General features: G+C 41.7%; 1 long non-coding RNA gene across 1 annotated transcript in view; it reads right to left on the bottom strand.

Moving 5' to 3' along the window:
- LOC120401837 overlaps nt 1-7,728 on the bottom strand; it is a 31,299-nt gene extending 23,571 nt beyond the window's left edge. The window contains exon 1 of the long non-coding RNA XR_005596770.1: nt 7,691-7,728. This is a non-coding gene — a long non-coding RNA (uncharacterized LOC120401837). The remainder of the gene's footprint in view (nt 1-7,690) is intronic.
- Nucleotides 7,729-17,641: the final 9,913 nt, after the last annotated feature.

Consider the following 17,641-nt stretch of genomic DNA (forward strand, 5'->3'; position numbering starts at 1 on the left):
CTAATAAAGAGGAATTTATTTTTTAAATAAAATTTTATCGAGTGACAAAAAAAAGAAAAGCAAAGCAATGTGCGTATAAAAAAGGGCAATAATATCCAAACTTCTAGCATAAATTAACTGAACAGAACTTTAAAATTAGAAAGGCAGCAAACATTTTTGTCCATTTCTGTGTACAAATGCATTGCATTTTTGCTATACATACACCAAACATGCCTCTCACAAGTCAATATATGTGGAGCTGTGGTTGTCCTTAAGTCCTCCAGCATGCAGTGGAGGGTACACCTGTGACCCATGATGCCACATGGAACGTTGTGAGATGTAGGGAGTTGCTACCATGGAGTTCTCCAAGAACTGTAAATGGTGGCAAATCCATGATTGTTGTACCTGTAGGTCAGCTAGTGTCTGCAGCATTTGTGTTTGCTGCCTGAGAAGCCCTATTATCACTTTTCCTGCTGAGATTCCTGAGTCTTTCTCCATTTTCTCCTGACCTCACTATCCCTCTCCAGGCAATCTGACAAGGTGCTTTGTTTGCAGTCAAATGAAACGCTTGCAGGATCTCAGTGGAAATATCTTCCTAGTCCTCTTCTTTCTTCTCCTCCTCATTAGGGTCTCGTGTTCTGTGAATGTGAATGTGCAACAGCAGCAACTACAGATAAAACAGACAGATGTATCACTGGGTTTGCAGCTGTGACAAAGTTCCTCCTCCATCTTAGTGGGTCGTGCACTTATTGGCAGATGTGTTCGCCTCAGAGATTCACCATGTGGGTCAGGGAACAGTCCAGAGACCTTCCCCTCTGGTAGAACCCACAGTCCAGGTCAATTCCTCCTGTGTCTGATCAGAAATTGGGAGGTTTGGGGGGAAACCCGGGCCCACCCTCTACTCCAGGTTCCAGCCCAGGGCCCTGTGGACTGCAGCTGTCTAGAGTGCCTCCTGGAACAGCTGTGCAACAGCTACAACTCCCTGGCCTACTTCCCCATAGGCTTCTCCCAACACCTTCTTTATCCTCACCACAGGACCTTTCTCCTGGTGTCTGATAATGCTTGTACTCTTCAGTCCTCCAGCAATATACCTCCCCACTCTCAGCTCCTAGTTCTTCTTGCTCCTAGCTCTTTGCATGCATGCTACAAACTGAAGTGAGATTCTTTTTAAACTCAGGTGCCCTGATTAGCCAGCCTTTCCTAATTGATTCTAGCAGTTTCTTCTTAATTGGCTCCAGGTGTCCTAATTAGCCTGCCTGCCTTAATTGGTTCCAGCAAGTTCCTGCTTGTCCTGTTCCCTTATCCAGGGAAAAAGGATCTACTTAACTGAGACTAATATATATCTGCCTTCTAACACTCTCCTGTAGACATCTGGCCTGACCCTGTCACACAGCCAAAATGGAAAATGAAAGATAAATTGAAAAACTCCCTTCTCTTATTCCTATAAAATTTTTAAATAAGACACGTTCATTGACACTTCAGCTTTTGAGTGCCTCTGCACCCACTGCTTGCTAGTCCCAGCCATGGTGAGTATTGACTACCAGGCATGGTGGTAGAGGAAAGGAGAAGAGGGTTAAGAGTTTCAGTTGTATGAAACAGTAGCATTTCAGTCCCTATTTCCATGAGTATTAGAATAGGGAAATGGCATTGAATCGTGGCTTCATTTTCCACAGGTATTGGTGGTTTTAGATGATATCTCACCCCTGAGGGTAACAAAGGCACAGAGAGCACAGCAGCTTTTGGCATCACAAAGCTGCCCAGACATATATGCCCCTAGCCGTTTTACTGCAATGGTATTAGCATGGGGGCAGGTATCATAGGCTAGGGAAGGCTGTGCTTTCCCAAACAGCCAGGAGTAGCCCTGCCGATGCTCTGCTCCCAGGCATCTCCTGATTACCGCTCTTGCCCACTCTTCCCAGTTCCCCTGTGCAGTGTCCCTGGCTTAGGCTCGGGCTGGCGCTGGAGCCGTGCATGCCACCTGCCTGCCCGGCACTCTGGAACTGGGGCTGCACCACCTACGCTCCCAGCACTCTGGGGCTGCGGGGGCTGTGGCCACACCACCCACCCTCCTGGCAATCTGGGGCTGTGGCTGCTCTGCCTGCCTGCCCGGCACTCTGGGGCTGGGGCCGTGCCACCAGTGCTCTGGGGCTTGGGCTGCACTGCCCGCCCTCTTGGCAATCCAGGGCTGGGCTTCCGGGGCTGGGGCCCCTCTGGGGCTGGAGGCACTAGCCTGCGGTGGGGGCCAGTGGCCATGGTGGGAGGCTCTGGGCTGCGGCGGGGGAATGGAAGGGGCGGGGCCTTGGGCAGAAGGAGTGGGGCTTGGGTCTAGCCTCCCCCAGCCAGTGGTCCATGTGCTGCCCAGTCTTGGGCCCCTCTCAGGTATCCATGGTGATCTGAGGTGTGCTGGTGGATCTCCATGAAGTATGGCATGCAACTCCTTGTAAAAGCAGCAGGTCTGTGGCTCTGCACAAGATTGAGTATTGGCCTCCTTAGCTTGTGCTATGCCTGCTACAGTTCCTTCACTTTCACACAGCACTGCTGATGACCCCTGTTGTACCCCATTCACCTGCCTCCCCTGTGCAATCTTTTCATAGACATCTGTGTTCCTATGACTGGTCCGTAGTTGTGCCCACCCAGTCTCTTCTCCCCACAGGCCAAATACTTCCTGTCTACTCCACAAAGGTCTAATGCTTAGAGTTGGCATGGTTGGTTGGGCAGTTGCACACAACAAGAGAGAGCTGAGAGAGTGTCTTCTGGTCTCTGTGACCCCTGGGCAGTACAGTTCACAATTGTGACCAGAGCAGTCTGTGTCAGGCATTGTGGGACAGCAGCTGGAGAATTGGTGGGGTTGACATAGGTCATACAGCTTCTACACTCACACTGCATTAACCTATATTGGTCAACCATGTCTCAATGCTGTTCGGGAAGGTGGTTTTACTGTGTCACCTAAACAAGGCACTTAAATTGGCTAGAGACAAATTTGAGTGCAGACACATGCACAAATAGGTCAGTATCAGAGGGGTAGCCGTGTTAGTCTGGTTCTGTAGAAGCAGCAAAGAATCCTGTGGCACCTTATAGACTAACAGACGTTTTGCAGCATGAGCTTTCGTGGGTGAATACCCACTTCTTCGGATGCAACACTTCTTCTGCTGACCTATCTTTGTATTGTCTTTGTCTTCTGTCTCCAGAAGAGCCACTGCAATGGCAGTTCCGGGGGACTCTGTTAACTCTGTGGCTTCCCATCACTCCACTAATAGGTACATGATGGAAAATTCCCTCACATTTAAGCTCTCAAACGTAAGAGTAAGGCTATATGGGGGTATTTGGAACTGGTAGGATACTCTTTTGAGGAAGACCTTCTACACAGTACAAACACTGGGCTCTAGCTCCTTATGAAAGAAAGCCAGAAAGCTCCTGCACTCCCATTTCCTCAAGCACATGAGAGAAAGCTCAGATGTTTAGTGGGGAATCTCTAATATGAGCTTTCTTGGGAACCCAAGAGACGCCTGGAAGAGTTTTTTCTTACATTCATGATGAGCAAGATTACTCCCAAAAATAAGGAGATTAATTCAAATGTAGGGAATAGAATAGGATTTGTAAGGCTGGCAATCATTGTTTCATTACATTTAGGGTCTTTCTAGAGTGTTGTATTATCTGTGGTTAGGAGAAATATTTGGGGGTTAGGACTCAATTTGAGAAATACAGCTAAGAAGCAGAGTCCTTTCCTTTGAGAAATGCATGAATATCCGTCATTGCAGACACACAGCTTCACAAGTAGCTCTTGGATGAGCCAATGACACAATGCACTCTGCCAAAACTCATCGGCTTCCTGACATGGAGAAGCTGGACCTCATGGGACAGTGGTAGACCGAATAGGTCAAGATGAGAAGGGACAAATCTAAGTCCATGGCTGGGATGGTACCCCAAGTCAAGACACAAATAGCATTCTAGAAAACCTTGGTTTCAGACTCCAAAATGGTCTTTCTCATCAATTCCTCCCCAATCCCAGATGAAGTAAAGTTGAATAGTAGGGTTGTAAGAAACACACACTTGATAAGTGGGTTACAGATGCTTCAAAAACAGGCTGGTTTGTCTTCTTTGCTCAACAAAAAGTAAGGGTATGTCTACACTTTGAGCTGGGGGTGATTCCCAGCTCCAGGAGACACACCACAATTAGCTTTCATCAATAGAGTGTAGGCAAGGCAGTATAAGCAGTGGGAGGGACTAGCCATCCTGACTATATACACATCTGAGATGCTAGGCACATACTCAAGGTAGCTAGTCCCTCCTGCTGTTTGCAAAAAAACGACATTCTATTATTAGTGCACTAGCTTGATGAGAGCTAGCACAGGCATGTTTCCTTCAAGCTGGAGGTATGATTCCCATCTTAAGTGTAGACAAACCCTCAGTGACAATTGGTCTCGTCCTGCCTCTTATTCAGTATGAACAAGTGAGAGGCCCTTGCTTTCTGGAGGACCCTGCAGTGCCCCACATTATGGCTGGGTAGGAAGAACCCATCCTGCAAGAATTTTTGAGATTTCAGAAAAAAATCCCATCCCAAATCAGGATGAAAAATCAAAGTCTTGAAAATTTTTGAGAACTGACAAACAAAATGACAATTCCATTTGGGTCAATCAAAACATTTTATTTCAATCATTTCCCAATATTTTGTTCCAATGTTGTCATTTTTTTTCTTTTTTAACCCTTTTCTAGAGTAAATTAAGTTGCATTTCTAAATGACAAGTCATTTCTAAACAAAAGCTAACAAACAAATAATCCAAAAGAAACTTTTTATTCCAGAAATTTTGAAACTTTTTTCCTCAACATTTTTCATGTGGGGAAATTCATCAGATCTGCCCCTTTCTGTGAACAGTTTTGGTTTTGATGAATCAGCATTTTTGGCAAAACAAAAACAAACAAAATGTTTAGGTGAAAAATTCCAAGCCAGAACAGTCCTCTGGGCACTCACGTGCAGTTTCTGTCAGGCAATAAGAATTGTGGTGTTGCATGTGTGAACTGGAGGACAGTCAAATATGCTCTGGACATATGAATTTACAGATTTTGTCAAAATATAAAAAATACTACAGAATGTTGCCGGAACCGAGAATGTAGTAGCCAATGCCTTGTACAGGAGCAAACACCCATGTGAGGAAGCATACACACATCTGGCAATTTCCCCCCAAATATGTCACTGGTGGGGTCTCCTACAGCTAGCTCTATTGGCCATTGCTTGGAATCACTCCAAGTTCTCTCGTTAAGTTCACATGCACAAATGTAACAGGGAAAGATCTCAAATGTTTGACACATCCACAGCTTCTGTACTTGTTTCCTCCTCCTAATACTTCTGAAAGTAACATCATAAGTAATGAATGACAAACAAGGCAACTGTCTTTTAATATTTCCCTACTGACTATTCAGGGCTTGATTCTGCTCTATCCTGCAGCTCTTGGGTCTCTTGCATATACACCACCCAACCAATGTCATTGAAAAGGGAAAATAATATGCCATATATGAAAAATCATAAAATAATGTTTCTTTATTTCCTCCAGACAAAGAGAATCAATGTATAAGTGAACTGAAAGAAAATCCTTCTTGGCGTGTGTACATAATCTATATTAGGGGCCTGATTTTCATTTACACTTAAGGCCCCTTTACACCAGTCTGGTAGCATATAGGGGCCTTAAAGTGACTCTAATTTATCCCAGCTTAAATGTTCTTTTACACCAAGACTTTGTCTTCCTGAGTGTTTGTACAAGGTCCATCTCAATAGGGATCTGAATGCTAATTGTGAACTCCTGGCACTTCTTCAATGTAATTGTTAAATAATTCAAAATAATATAATACCAATAAGCTATTACTTTTAAAATGTACATGTTATATATGGAAGTGATGATAACACTTTGTTATGAAATGACATGTCAAATATTTGCGATATGTTCTTGGATATCAGATTTTTGCCCTTGAATAATTCAGTTCTGTAAACATGGGGGTGAGTGTTTTCCCAAAGTAACATGAAATATCAGAGAATGAGCAGGGCAAAACAAATTCATGCCATTTATCGTCGCCATTGAGTTTTAAATTTTCAAAGCAGACTTTTACATGTATAACTAGACTAAATTGTAGCATCCCTGTACTGTATAGCCTTCTACAAATGTATGCACTTAAATGTCATGCACATAATTTGAGCTTTGCTTGCCAAACACACTCTGCTTGTTCATTTTGCAATATAACCTGACAGTTAACTTTAGCCTGCTTGATACTGGTTTGTGCTTGATGAGGCAGCGCGCTGCTCGGTTAGTGCAAACTAGAGATTGGGCATAGAAATCATCAAGGCTATTATAGCACGGTGTCTACAACACTCCCTGAATAACCATAATTAATGTGATGGTTCAGCCTCTGATTGGCACAGGAAGATAAAGCACCCACTTAAGATTTTTATAGTGATCGATTGTGTATATTTATTGGCTGTCAAGGTTTTTCTACTGAGTCTGAAGTATCCCTCAAAAATCTGAGATTCAGTGAGATTAACTGGAAGAATCTTTGGGGCTTTAACTACTTATACATTTCTACTGCTAAAATGTGCAATCAAGGTGAAAACCAGGTATAGAATTAACTTCCTCCATGTTGCAAAATTCTGCCAACTGTGTCCCCTTTTTCTGCTGGCAGTATGTTGGCAAAGGCATTAGCTGCCCTACCTTGCGGCAGTTAGCAACTGATCCTTCTAAATTTTCTATAGCAAAAATCCATCCTTTAAAGTATTAGATAATTTAAACCTGTTTTTTATCCCTCAATATTATATCAGAACAATTTTAATTAATTCTTAAGAGTTTAAAAAAAAAGGAATGAAGATTTTTGTTTCTTAGGAATGCTAAGCTGTACAAAAGCTCTAGGCTTTGTTTTTGGCCTGTCATTCTAAAGGAGGTGAGGATGGATTATAATTGCACTGTGGAGCCTGAACAGAGAACCCCTGTAGGTAGAGCAGGCCTTTCAATCTTCTGATCAACGGAGCTGAAACAAAAATGCAGGAGGGCTGTGTTCCCACGTTCTTTGACAGTTTCCTGCTGCAGATAGCGTCCTTTTAAATCTCCCTTATGCTTTCATTATGCTGGTGAAATAATGAATAATTTGCCTCCTCCACTCTTTGATATGCATGGTCAGATATTATTGGGTAAGAAGCAAGGGGGACCTTCCTATAACCTTAATCCAGTTCACACTAATAAAATGATTTAGCTGAGCATTCTTGAGAAGCAATTATTTTTCTTGAAGACAATGACTATCAAAAAGTCCCTAATGGGCAAAGGCAGATCAGGTCATCTCAGTTTTCCATTTTTCCCCCAACCCAGATGAGTTTAAAGTAAAAGTTCCCTTCTGCAGTTTTGTCACAAATAGTCATGACAATTGCTGTGTGTATATGTAAAAATGAATTTTGGCTTCAATTTTATTTATCCAGCTATATAATTCTAGATTGTGAGTTGCCAACTGCCCTCTGCATGTTACAGAAAAAATCTTTAAATACTGCAGCTTGGTAGGAAAATTCTAAAAGGAAACATCAGTTTCTTACTGCTAGTGAGGAACAATCACAAACTTTTATTCAAAACCTTCTTTTCCTCATGAAATTATCATGCTGCTAGTGTTTGATTTTTTTTAAACAGATAAACCAATCAATTTTACTTGCTAAACTGGTAAAATCTTTAATGAATGTCATACTTACGAAGTTAAAAGTCTCACTTTTAGATTATTGAGTTCTTCTTTTATGACTTAAATGCAAAAGATTACAAACCATATATCACAACAATAGTAATAATTACTTAAATACATAATACTTAAATACATACACACTTATATGTATACTACCTTTGCATTCAAACTTCTTTGCAAAGAGCAATTCAACTGACCTCACAAAATTTCTGGTCAAACACATAAAGATCCCACACACATTCTAATGTAGGTGTTATCAGAGGGCATTTACTAATTATCTTTATTATCCTATTGATATAGCCCCAAAAGTTTGATTTCATCTTAAAGAAAACATTCAAAGATGCGAGTTGAGATTTTCAATGCTATCTAGACTCATATCTTTTAATGAAATTATTAATGTTAATAAAATCTGGTTCTAAACCCCTCAGATGGTTTTGCACATGTAACACACCAAGTGAGAGAAATAAACAAGAAGAGATTGGATGAGGAAGTGAAAAGGCTAGAGTTAAAGTAATGAGATCACATGGTTTAAAAGCTAATTAAAATAAAACAGGCATTGGTATAAGAATGATCTCATGTAATATGTATTTACAGTAGCAAAACACTGAATGGTAAAAATTGTAATGTAGAGAATACCGTTAGAGTGAGTATATTTGTGAACAGATTTAGAATATAGTTAGAGCTGGTCTATTATTAAAATACCTGTTTTTCATCACTGAAATTTGCATGCCAATCATTTGTTTTTTATTCAATTTTCATGTTTTCATTAAAAATTCTGAAGAGGAATTTTGTTTGTTTGTTTTCAGTTTCCTGCAACTGGACACAGAAAAAAATTAAAACCAAAAAAACATTTTTTTCCCTGATTTTTTTTACTTGCTGAAAGCCAAAAAATGTTGTTGTTGAATATGAAATATTTCATGGAAATATGTTAATGTTTTCATTGAAATTTTCATGGATTTTTTTTCCCAACCAGTTTTAAACATCCTAAAGCATACCCACAGAAAATGTACCCTTGACTTATGCCCATTTTGTCATAAACTCACTCCAGAGCATCCTGTTACTTCTCTCTAGAGGAGACTTTAAGCAGTTTGCTTGTTTAGCCTAACAAAACAAAGATGGGTGTGGGGCAGGAGATATGACTGTTCTCTATAAATACATCTGAGGGATAAATACCCAGGAGGGAAAGGTGTTATTTAAGTTAAGGGCCAATGTTGGCACAAGAACAAATGGATACAAACTCACCATCAACAAGTTTAGGCTTGTAATTAGACAAAGGCTGTGGCTACACTTAGCACTGCCACGGCAGCGCTTTGAAGTGCTAAGTGTAGTCAAAGCGCCAGCGCTGGGAGAGAGCTCTCCCAGCGCTGTCCGTACTCCACCTCCCTGTGGGGAATAACGGACAGCGCTGGGAGCCGCGCTCCTAGCGCTGGGGCTTTGACCACACTGGCGCTTTGCAGCGCTGCAATTTGCAGCGCTGGAGAGGTTGTGTTTTCACACCCTGCTGCAGCGCTGCAAATTTGTAAGTGTAGCCAAGCCCAAAGGATTCTAACCATCAGAGGAGTTAAATTCTGGAATGGCCTTCCAATGGGAATAGTGGGGACAAAAAAACCTAACATCTTCCAAGACTAAGCTTAATAAGTTTGTGGAGGAGATGATTTGATGAGGTTGTGTACGATGGCATATCATCTATCTACAACTCTTAGTAAATATCTCTAATGACCAGAGATGGGACACTAGATGAGGAAGGCCTTGAGTTACTACAGAGAATTCTTTCCCCATGTGCCTCATTGGTGGGTCTGACCCACACACTCAGGACCTAATTGATTGCTATATTTGGGGTTGGGAAGGAATTTTCCCCTGGTTGGATTGGAAGTGACCCTGGGGGTTTTCCACCTTCCTCTGCAGCATGGGGCACAGGTCACTTGCTCCTTTGAACTAGAGAAAATGGTGGATTCACTGTAACTTGGAAAGGGATCTCACAAAATTGGGTGACTGGGGTCTATTACAGGAGTGGGTGGGTGAGATTCTGTGGCCTTCAATGTGCAGGTGGTCAGATTAGATGATCACAATGGTCCCTTCTGGCCTTAAAGTCTATGAATCTATGAGCATATGTGACATATGAATCAAGGTACCTAAAAGTAGAATAAAATGATTAGAGTGTTCTGCATACTACAGAATATTTTCTGCACGTATCCCCTTGAAAAATGAAAAGATTTTGCTTCTGCCATGTTTACGCTAATGTTATGATCACTTTTTTTTGGAAAAAATTAATCTGTCATGTTTTCTTCACTTAAACTCATAAGAACGGCCATACTGGGTCAGACCTTATCTAGTCTAGCATTCTGTCTTATGACTATGGCTAGTGCCAGATGTTTCAGAGGGAATGAACAGAATAATGGACAATTTGAGTGTTCTGTCACCTGTCATCCAGTCCCAGCTTCTGGCAGTCAGAGGTTTAGTGACACCCAAGCATGGGTTTGCATCCCTGACCATCTTGGCTAATAGCCATCAATGGACCTATCCATCAACTTATCTAATTCTTTTTTGAACACAGTTATACTTTTGGCCTTCAGAAAATCCCCTGGCAATGAGTTCCACAGTTGACAATGCATTGTTTGAAGAAGTATTTCCTTATGTTCATTTTCAACCTGCTAACTATTAATTTCACTGGGTGACCCCTGCTTCTTCTGTTGTGTGGAGAGGTAAATACCACTTCCTTATTCCACACCATTCATTATTTTTATAGACCTCTACTATATTTCCCTTTAGTCGTTTCTTGTTTAAAGTGAATGGTCCCAGTCTTTTTTTTAATCTCTCCTCATATGAAAGCTGTTCCATCCCTAATCATTTTTATTGTCCATATCTGTACTTTCTCTAATTCTAATATCTCTTTTTTGAGATGTGGCAACCGGTACTGCACACAGTATTCCAGGTGTAGGCATATAATGGATTTATATAGTGGCATTATGATATTTTCTGTCATTATCTATCACTTTCCTAATGGTGCCTAATATTCTGTTAACTTTTTTGACTGCCACTGCATACTGAGCAGATATTTTCAGAAAATTATCCACAATGACTCCAAAATCTAACTGCTAATTTAGACCCCATCATTTTTGTATGTATAATTGGGATTATGTTTTCCAATGTGCCATACTTTGCTTTTATCGACATTGAATTTCATCTGCCATTTTGTTGCCCAGTCACCCAGTTTTGTGAGATCCCTTTGTAACTTTTCACAGCAAGCTTTAGACTTACCTACCCTGAGCAATTTTGTATTGTCTGCAAACTTTGCCATTTTACTGTTTACCTCTTTTTCAAGATCTTTTTAAAAATATGTTAAACAGCTCTCAACCCGGTACAGATCCTTGGGAGACCCTCTCTCCATTCTGAAAACTGACCATTTATTCCTACCCTTTGTCTCCTATCTTGTCACCAGTGGTACTCCCCCACTAGTGGGGCCATTTCTGTCATTCCTATATATTTTGTTCCTTGGTATTATTGTGTCCCATTGATTATCATTGTTCCACCAAATTTCTATTATGCCTATTATCAATATCCTCATTTATTACCAGGCACTCAAGTTCACCCATCTTATTTAGATTTCTATCATTTGTATACAAGCTCTTATGAATTTTTTCAATATTAGTTGTCACCCTTCCTGTCAAATAATTGACTGGGACTCTTTTTCATGTGACTGTTTCTCTTCAGTTCTTACCTGTATTTTATCAACTTCTATCCTGTCCTCTTTACAAGCATATAGAGTATACCCTTTAATAAATCTTCCCTTAAGGGGTGTGTCTGTGAACCATGTGCTCTTCTGCACTTGTCAGCTTTCCCCCAGCTCTTAGTCTATGACTTTTTCAATTTTACATGCCAGCAGTCTGGTTTAGGTGGAGCACATCCTTCCTGTTTAGGCTCCTCCTTTCCCAAAAGGTTCCCCAATTCCTAATAAATCTAAACCCTTCCTCCCTACAACATTGTCTCATCCACACACTGAGACCCTGCAGTTCTGCCTGTCTAACTGGCCCTGGATGTGGAACTGGCAGCATTTCAGAGAATGCTACCATGAAGGTCTTGGACTTTAATCTTTAACCTAGCAGCCTAAATTTGCCCTCCAGGACCACTCTCCTACCTTTCCCTATATAACTGATACCTACATATACCACACCCCCAGCTCCACCCTAGCACTGCACATAAAGCTGTCTAGATGTCTTGAGAGGTCCACAACCTTCGCACCCAGCAGGCAATTCACCATGTCTTTCTCCTGGTCATCACTAACCCAACTAGCTAGATTTCTAATAATTGAATCCTCCATTACTGTTACCTGTCTGTTCTGAATAAGTAGGATCCCCTCCCCTGGAGAGGTATCCTCAGTGTGAGAGCACACCATGACATCATCTGGAAGGAGGGCCCCAACTAGGAGATCATTTCCCTCCACTCCAGGTTGATGTTCTCCTTCCCTGAGACTTCATCTTCCTCAACAGCACAGCAAATTAAAAAGTAAAAAATCAAAACAGATTGAAAAAAAAATTGTTTGAACCAAAACAAAATGTTTAGTTTCCATTTTAAATATTTTAAAACATTTTTGAATTTCTTAAATAAAGGGAATTATGACACAAAAAGTCATTTTGAGCCAAAAATTCAAAACTTTTTTTTTAATGTCAAAATGATTTTGCAGATTTTTTTTCTCTAAATGAACACTTTGGGATAACTGAAAAGATTCTGCAAAAACTTTGTGAAATTCCAAATAATAAAAAAAGTGGAGGAAATAGTATTTTCCTAGTGAACATTCTACAAGGAGAAAACAGGCTACGTTTGTTGAATAAATTATTTGTTGTGAATAACTAGTTTAACTCTACAAATAACCTAGGTGTCTGTGGGACTGGGAGCAGCCTCAGTACAAAACTTGCACCCACATTGGATACTATTATCCTCTAACATTAGAAGTAGCAGCATTGATATGATCAAAAATGGGGGCCTGTTTTGTCCAAAACTTGGTGGCATTTGGATATTTGCAGAGTCTTGTTTGGAACTAGACCTTATAATTCACATATGGGGTTAGACTGTGCTTTTAGGCACAGCCCAGAGGAAAGGGTAGTGCATAATCTGCAGCCCTCCAGGGGTAGCCCTGGGAAGCAATGTGACTGTGAGACACCCTCTGAATCACAATTCCTCCCCATGCTCCCACCTTGCTTTGAGGTCTTAGGAATTTGCTTCTGGCCTATATCAGCAGCAATTTCCAGAGTGTGGACTCAGAGTGCCACCCATCCCTCATCCCTTTCTGTCACTATCCACCTACCTGCTTTGAAGGAGAAATAATCAGGAATGCAGAGCATGCTTCTCCCTGCACACCTGGATCAAAGGTCTGCATAGTTAAAGGAAGGTCTAAGGGAAGCTCTTACTCCCTCATATATTCCAAGGCACAATATAGCCCTCAGTGACTACAATACAATCCATATAGCTGCTTCAATAAACAACTCACATGAACCTACTTGTACTCTGATGTGTCTTTTAGCTAGAGTAGAGATCCAAAGACAACGATCCAACGGTCAAGAACATCCATGTAGGTTTGAGAAACTCACTTGGAGACTCTGAATCCATAAATGAATTAGTGGTTATGCTCATCTTTTATAGTAGTTCATTCTAACTTACTTCTAAAAAATGTATTCACAAATAAATAGAGCCAGGACCCACTAAGGGCAGTGCTGTAAAACTCGCATCTTTGTTTGGATTTCCATTGTATGGGCTAAAATTTATTAAGTGCATTTGAGATACCAGGTCTCTATGAAAGTTGTATCAAGTATTAGGATGTGACCCTAAACTTATAGGGTGGGATTTTCAGAAACACTCAAAATTGGCCTCACTTGCCTCCAAATAATGTTATGACTCCAGTTGGAACAGAGTTAGGCTAATGCTAAATGCTTTTGAAACTCCAAATTATAATGCCTTATCTCATTGTCACTGAAGCTAATTACAAAACTCCCATTGACTTCAGTGGTACAGTACCTCTAGCTTATGAGAGTCAAATTAACAAGTTAACTGAGCTAATATAGCAGGAAAATGTATGTTTGGTGAAACATTTACATAATAAATATTCTGGCTTAGATAGATTCCTCTCCAACTGTTAGCAAAGAGTGCAGGGAAGCTATTTTAGATATGGAGTCATTTCTTGAAATGATTACCTAATATTTCTCTAACCCATAAGGTTAAAAACCATCTGGACTAATTTTCATACATGCATATTTCTCTCGTCAATCCTGATCTTATCATTCATACTAAAATTATTTCCAATATGTATGTAATGAATGATTGCCAGCTATTTTTATTCATAGCAATAAAACACATTTTATTTCTTCTAGAACACGAGTCTCCATTATTAGGTATCCTTTAGATGTATTTTCACCAATAGGGTCAATAGCATTTCTCCATGCAGAAAAAACATTAAACAGAGTGGACACTGAGCTGGGGAGCCAAAAATGTACACAGTATTCGGGGGCTGGGGGGAGCATATTCCCTAAGAGTTGCAATTGCTTCATGCTTACTTCTTGCTCTAGGGGTATCAATTTACTGGTGACTTAAATCAGCAGCAAACTATAAGATCCTCTGCTCTACTTGCATTGGCCAGCTCATTGTGGAGGAGAATATTTGCCCCCATCCACCTTTCACTGTCCTTCTGCTTGAGGAGTGAATAAGAATCTTGCAATTTCCATGTACTCCTCCATGCCCAGACCAGCCTGCCTAGAGCTATAAGGGAAGGCTTTTACTCCTATCCCCTTGAATGTGCTTGGACTTAAAATTTATGGGGGCAACTGTGTAGATGGTCAGATCTTTAGGCCATCTCTATAAATCCTTTGAGAGTAGAAACGTTGTGAATAATAATATCATATAAACATATGAAGACAATCTTTGCCGCAATCCAAACTAATTATACTGCTGAAACGTATTGATATGTGATTAAAACGTCTTGGAAGGAACAAAAAAGATAGTTAATCTCATGGCTGATAATCAACTACAAAGAACTATTTCATGTGAATATAATCTACATCTAGACTTTAAAATTCAGTTCAGCTAATAGATGCTATCATCTAAGAACAACAATTCCATGCAAGAAGTTTCCTGACACAAGCTCTGTGATGCTGTTTGAAAACAAAGATCCTCTTGAGTTTGTAGCAGAGGAAGAGATGTTATCTGCAATCCAATGCAGAAGAGTGGTAAATAAATGTGACTATGCCATTTCATATGGCAGCAAAAATAAAAAAAAAATCTTGACAACTGCTTGGTTCAGTCAAAGTAATATTAACAGCAAAATGTACAAGGGGGAACAGCCCCAAAAGCTTGAGAATTAGTCAAAGTAAAAGGTGCCTCTTATGTAGCAATGTCACTATCTGCCTTCACTGAATATTTATTCAGGGGTTCCCTGTTGTAAAACTCATTGCCCTCTCTTTTCCCTCACACCCCTGCATTCTTCAATCCTCTGAATCTCCTACAGACCCAAGGTTATCTTTTTAATGGCTGGTAACCAGACCCTCGAGACCATGCCCCCTGCTCTGCCTCTTTCCCCAAGGTCCTGCCCCTGCTCCACTCCTTCCCTTGAGGCCCTGCCCCCCTTCTCCCCCCCACCCAAGACTCTAGCCTAGCTCTGCCTCCCCCCCCCCCCGATCTAAAACAAACAAACAAACAAAAAAACCACAGACGTCAAGACTTGTCAATGGCACCTGGACACACAAGCCAAAACCTGGACTGTGCAGGTGAAACCCAGATGGGTGGCAAGCCTGTATAGTTCCTTATAATCACCCAATTCTCTGCTGTTGCTGCTCATAGTTCTTTCAGCAGCCCCAGAAGAGTGAAAATGGCACCTTTCTGGACATTTTCTATGCTGGTCTTGCCAGGATACCATGCAGTTGCTTGGAACTGCACCAGCTGCACAACAGTACAAATTCAGGGCTCGATTCTCCATTGTCCTGTAATTTGTGTAGTCATTTACACCAGTGCAGAGTGGGTGTAAAATGCTACTAAATCAGAGTTGTAGTACTTTGCAGAGGTGTAAATGACTACACAGATTGCAGGGCAATGGAGAATCAGGTTCTCAATCTAGGGCCACTCCAGCTAGTGCTTCTAGCAGCAGAAATATAGAGATACTGTCATAAAGAGACTGATCAATTTCATAGCTTCCCTTTAAGATATAAAGAGAAACAGCGACATTGACCAGGCTGTTGTCAATTTAATTCTGCAGCTTCTGATCCCCACCAAGGAAAGTTAACTCCTAGGCACTGATGGGTGGGTTTTTGAAGACCTGTAAATACAATTGTGGTGGGGTGACAACTCACCATCACAGTGCCTCCTGCTCATAGTCTCGGGAATTAGCTCTTTCGAGCCCAGAGCACCCTCTGCAGGCTGGTGTTTCGCCTGCCACTGGCCCCCCATGGACCCTGGTGCCCCTCTACATCAGGGTTCTGCCCCTGCAGTAACTCACAGTCTGGGTCTCCCTGTCCAGGGGAAACCCCAACCTCCTATTCCAACCTTGCCTCAGTGGCTACTGCCAGTCACCTCTAGCCCTCGCTCCCTGGGGCAGACTGCAGTCTGTAAACCACTCATCATCGGCAAGGGGGGGTTACACCAGCTGCCTCTGCCTATCTGTGGGCTGCCCCTTTGCAGCCCCAGTACCTTCTGTGGGCCCTTAACTCGGCCTGCAGCCTGGGGCTTTGCTAGGCTGGAGCTCCCCAGCTCCCTCTGCCCTTCCCCAGCACTGCTCCACCTCAGGTACCCTTCTCAGCTTCCCAGGCAGCCAGGTCCTTCTCTCTCTAGGGAGCTAGAGAGAGTGTGTGTCTTCAGTCTCTGGCCCTAAGCCCTCTTATAGGACCAGCTGTGGCCTGATTGGGGCATAGCCCCAGCTGTGGCTGCTTCCCCCAATCAGCCTGGCTTTACCAGCCACAGCCCTCTTCAGGGCTGCTTTAACCCCTTCAGGGTCGGAGCAGGGTGACCACCCTGCTACAACAATATATAATCCTCATCCACTCTCTTAAACTCTGCCACAACAAGGCTGAGTGAAGGTATAAGGGGCTTCTGGATGCAAACAGATTTTAAAAAAAGAGGAGATGAGAAATGAGAAGACACAAACCCTGTTGCCATACTGAGGGGAACATCTAAAAGGAAGTGAAAAGTTGCACAGAAAATCATGGTACCTCCTCAATTGTTGTGCATATTATCTTCAGCTCTTATCTGAAAGGTCAATGAGAGTAGAGCATTCTCTGGTTTATGTGGGGAGAATGTTTAAGGCCAGGAAAGTCTTCAACCTCTATAGAGAGCCAGGAGTGAAATCCTGATTTTATTTAAGTTAATAGCAAAACTCCCATTGACTTCAGTGGGTCCAGAAAGTCAATATAGCTCCATTGACTTCAATAGAGATATGTTGATTTAGGAGGATGTGGCCAAGGTTGTTTACTAGTTTGCTTATGGGAGACTTTGAAGCAGTTGAATCATTTGTAAATGTTTTCCTTTACTCTTCCCGAAGGGTGTTGGTTGGGGGTAGATATGTTGCTACAGAAAGGATTCACCATAATCTATAAAGAGATGCAAAAAGATGGAGCTTTTCCAATAGAGGGCAGCCTGAGGGGATGGGGGAAGGGACACTTACTCTGGAGTTGCATTGTTTTTATTCGAGGCAGTTTTTAGCCAAGAATATGTAGAAATATAGGACATTTTTCACATATTAATCCAAGATGGTTGTTTAAGTACCTTCTGGGTAACAGCTGCTATTGTCTGAGAGTATCAAGTACCCATGCAGATGTAAAACACAGACAGTAGAAGCTAGTATTGCTGCAGGAGATTTAAGGCTGTAAGTTGTAACAAGTTTTTAGTTTTTGAGCTATTACCCTTTGAGCTAAAAAAAATGACTCCCAATAGTCATGAGTACAAGCCTGATCAACCCCTCCGGGTCTGTACTTGGGTGGCTAGTCCATGC

This window comes from Mauremys reevesii, linkage group 3 (genome assembly GCF_016161935.1).
Source record: "Mauremys reevesii isolate NIE-2019 linkage group 3, ASM1616193v1, whole genome shotgun sequence".
Classification (NCBI taxonomy): Eukaryota; Metazoa; Chordata; order Testudines; family Geoemydidae; genus Mauremys; species Mauremys reevesii.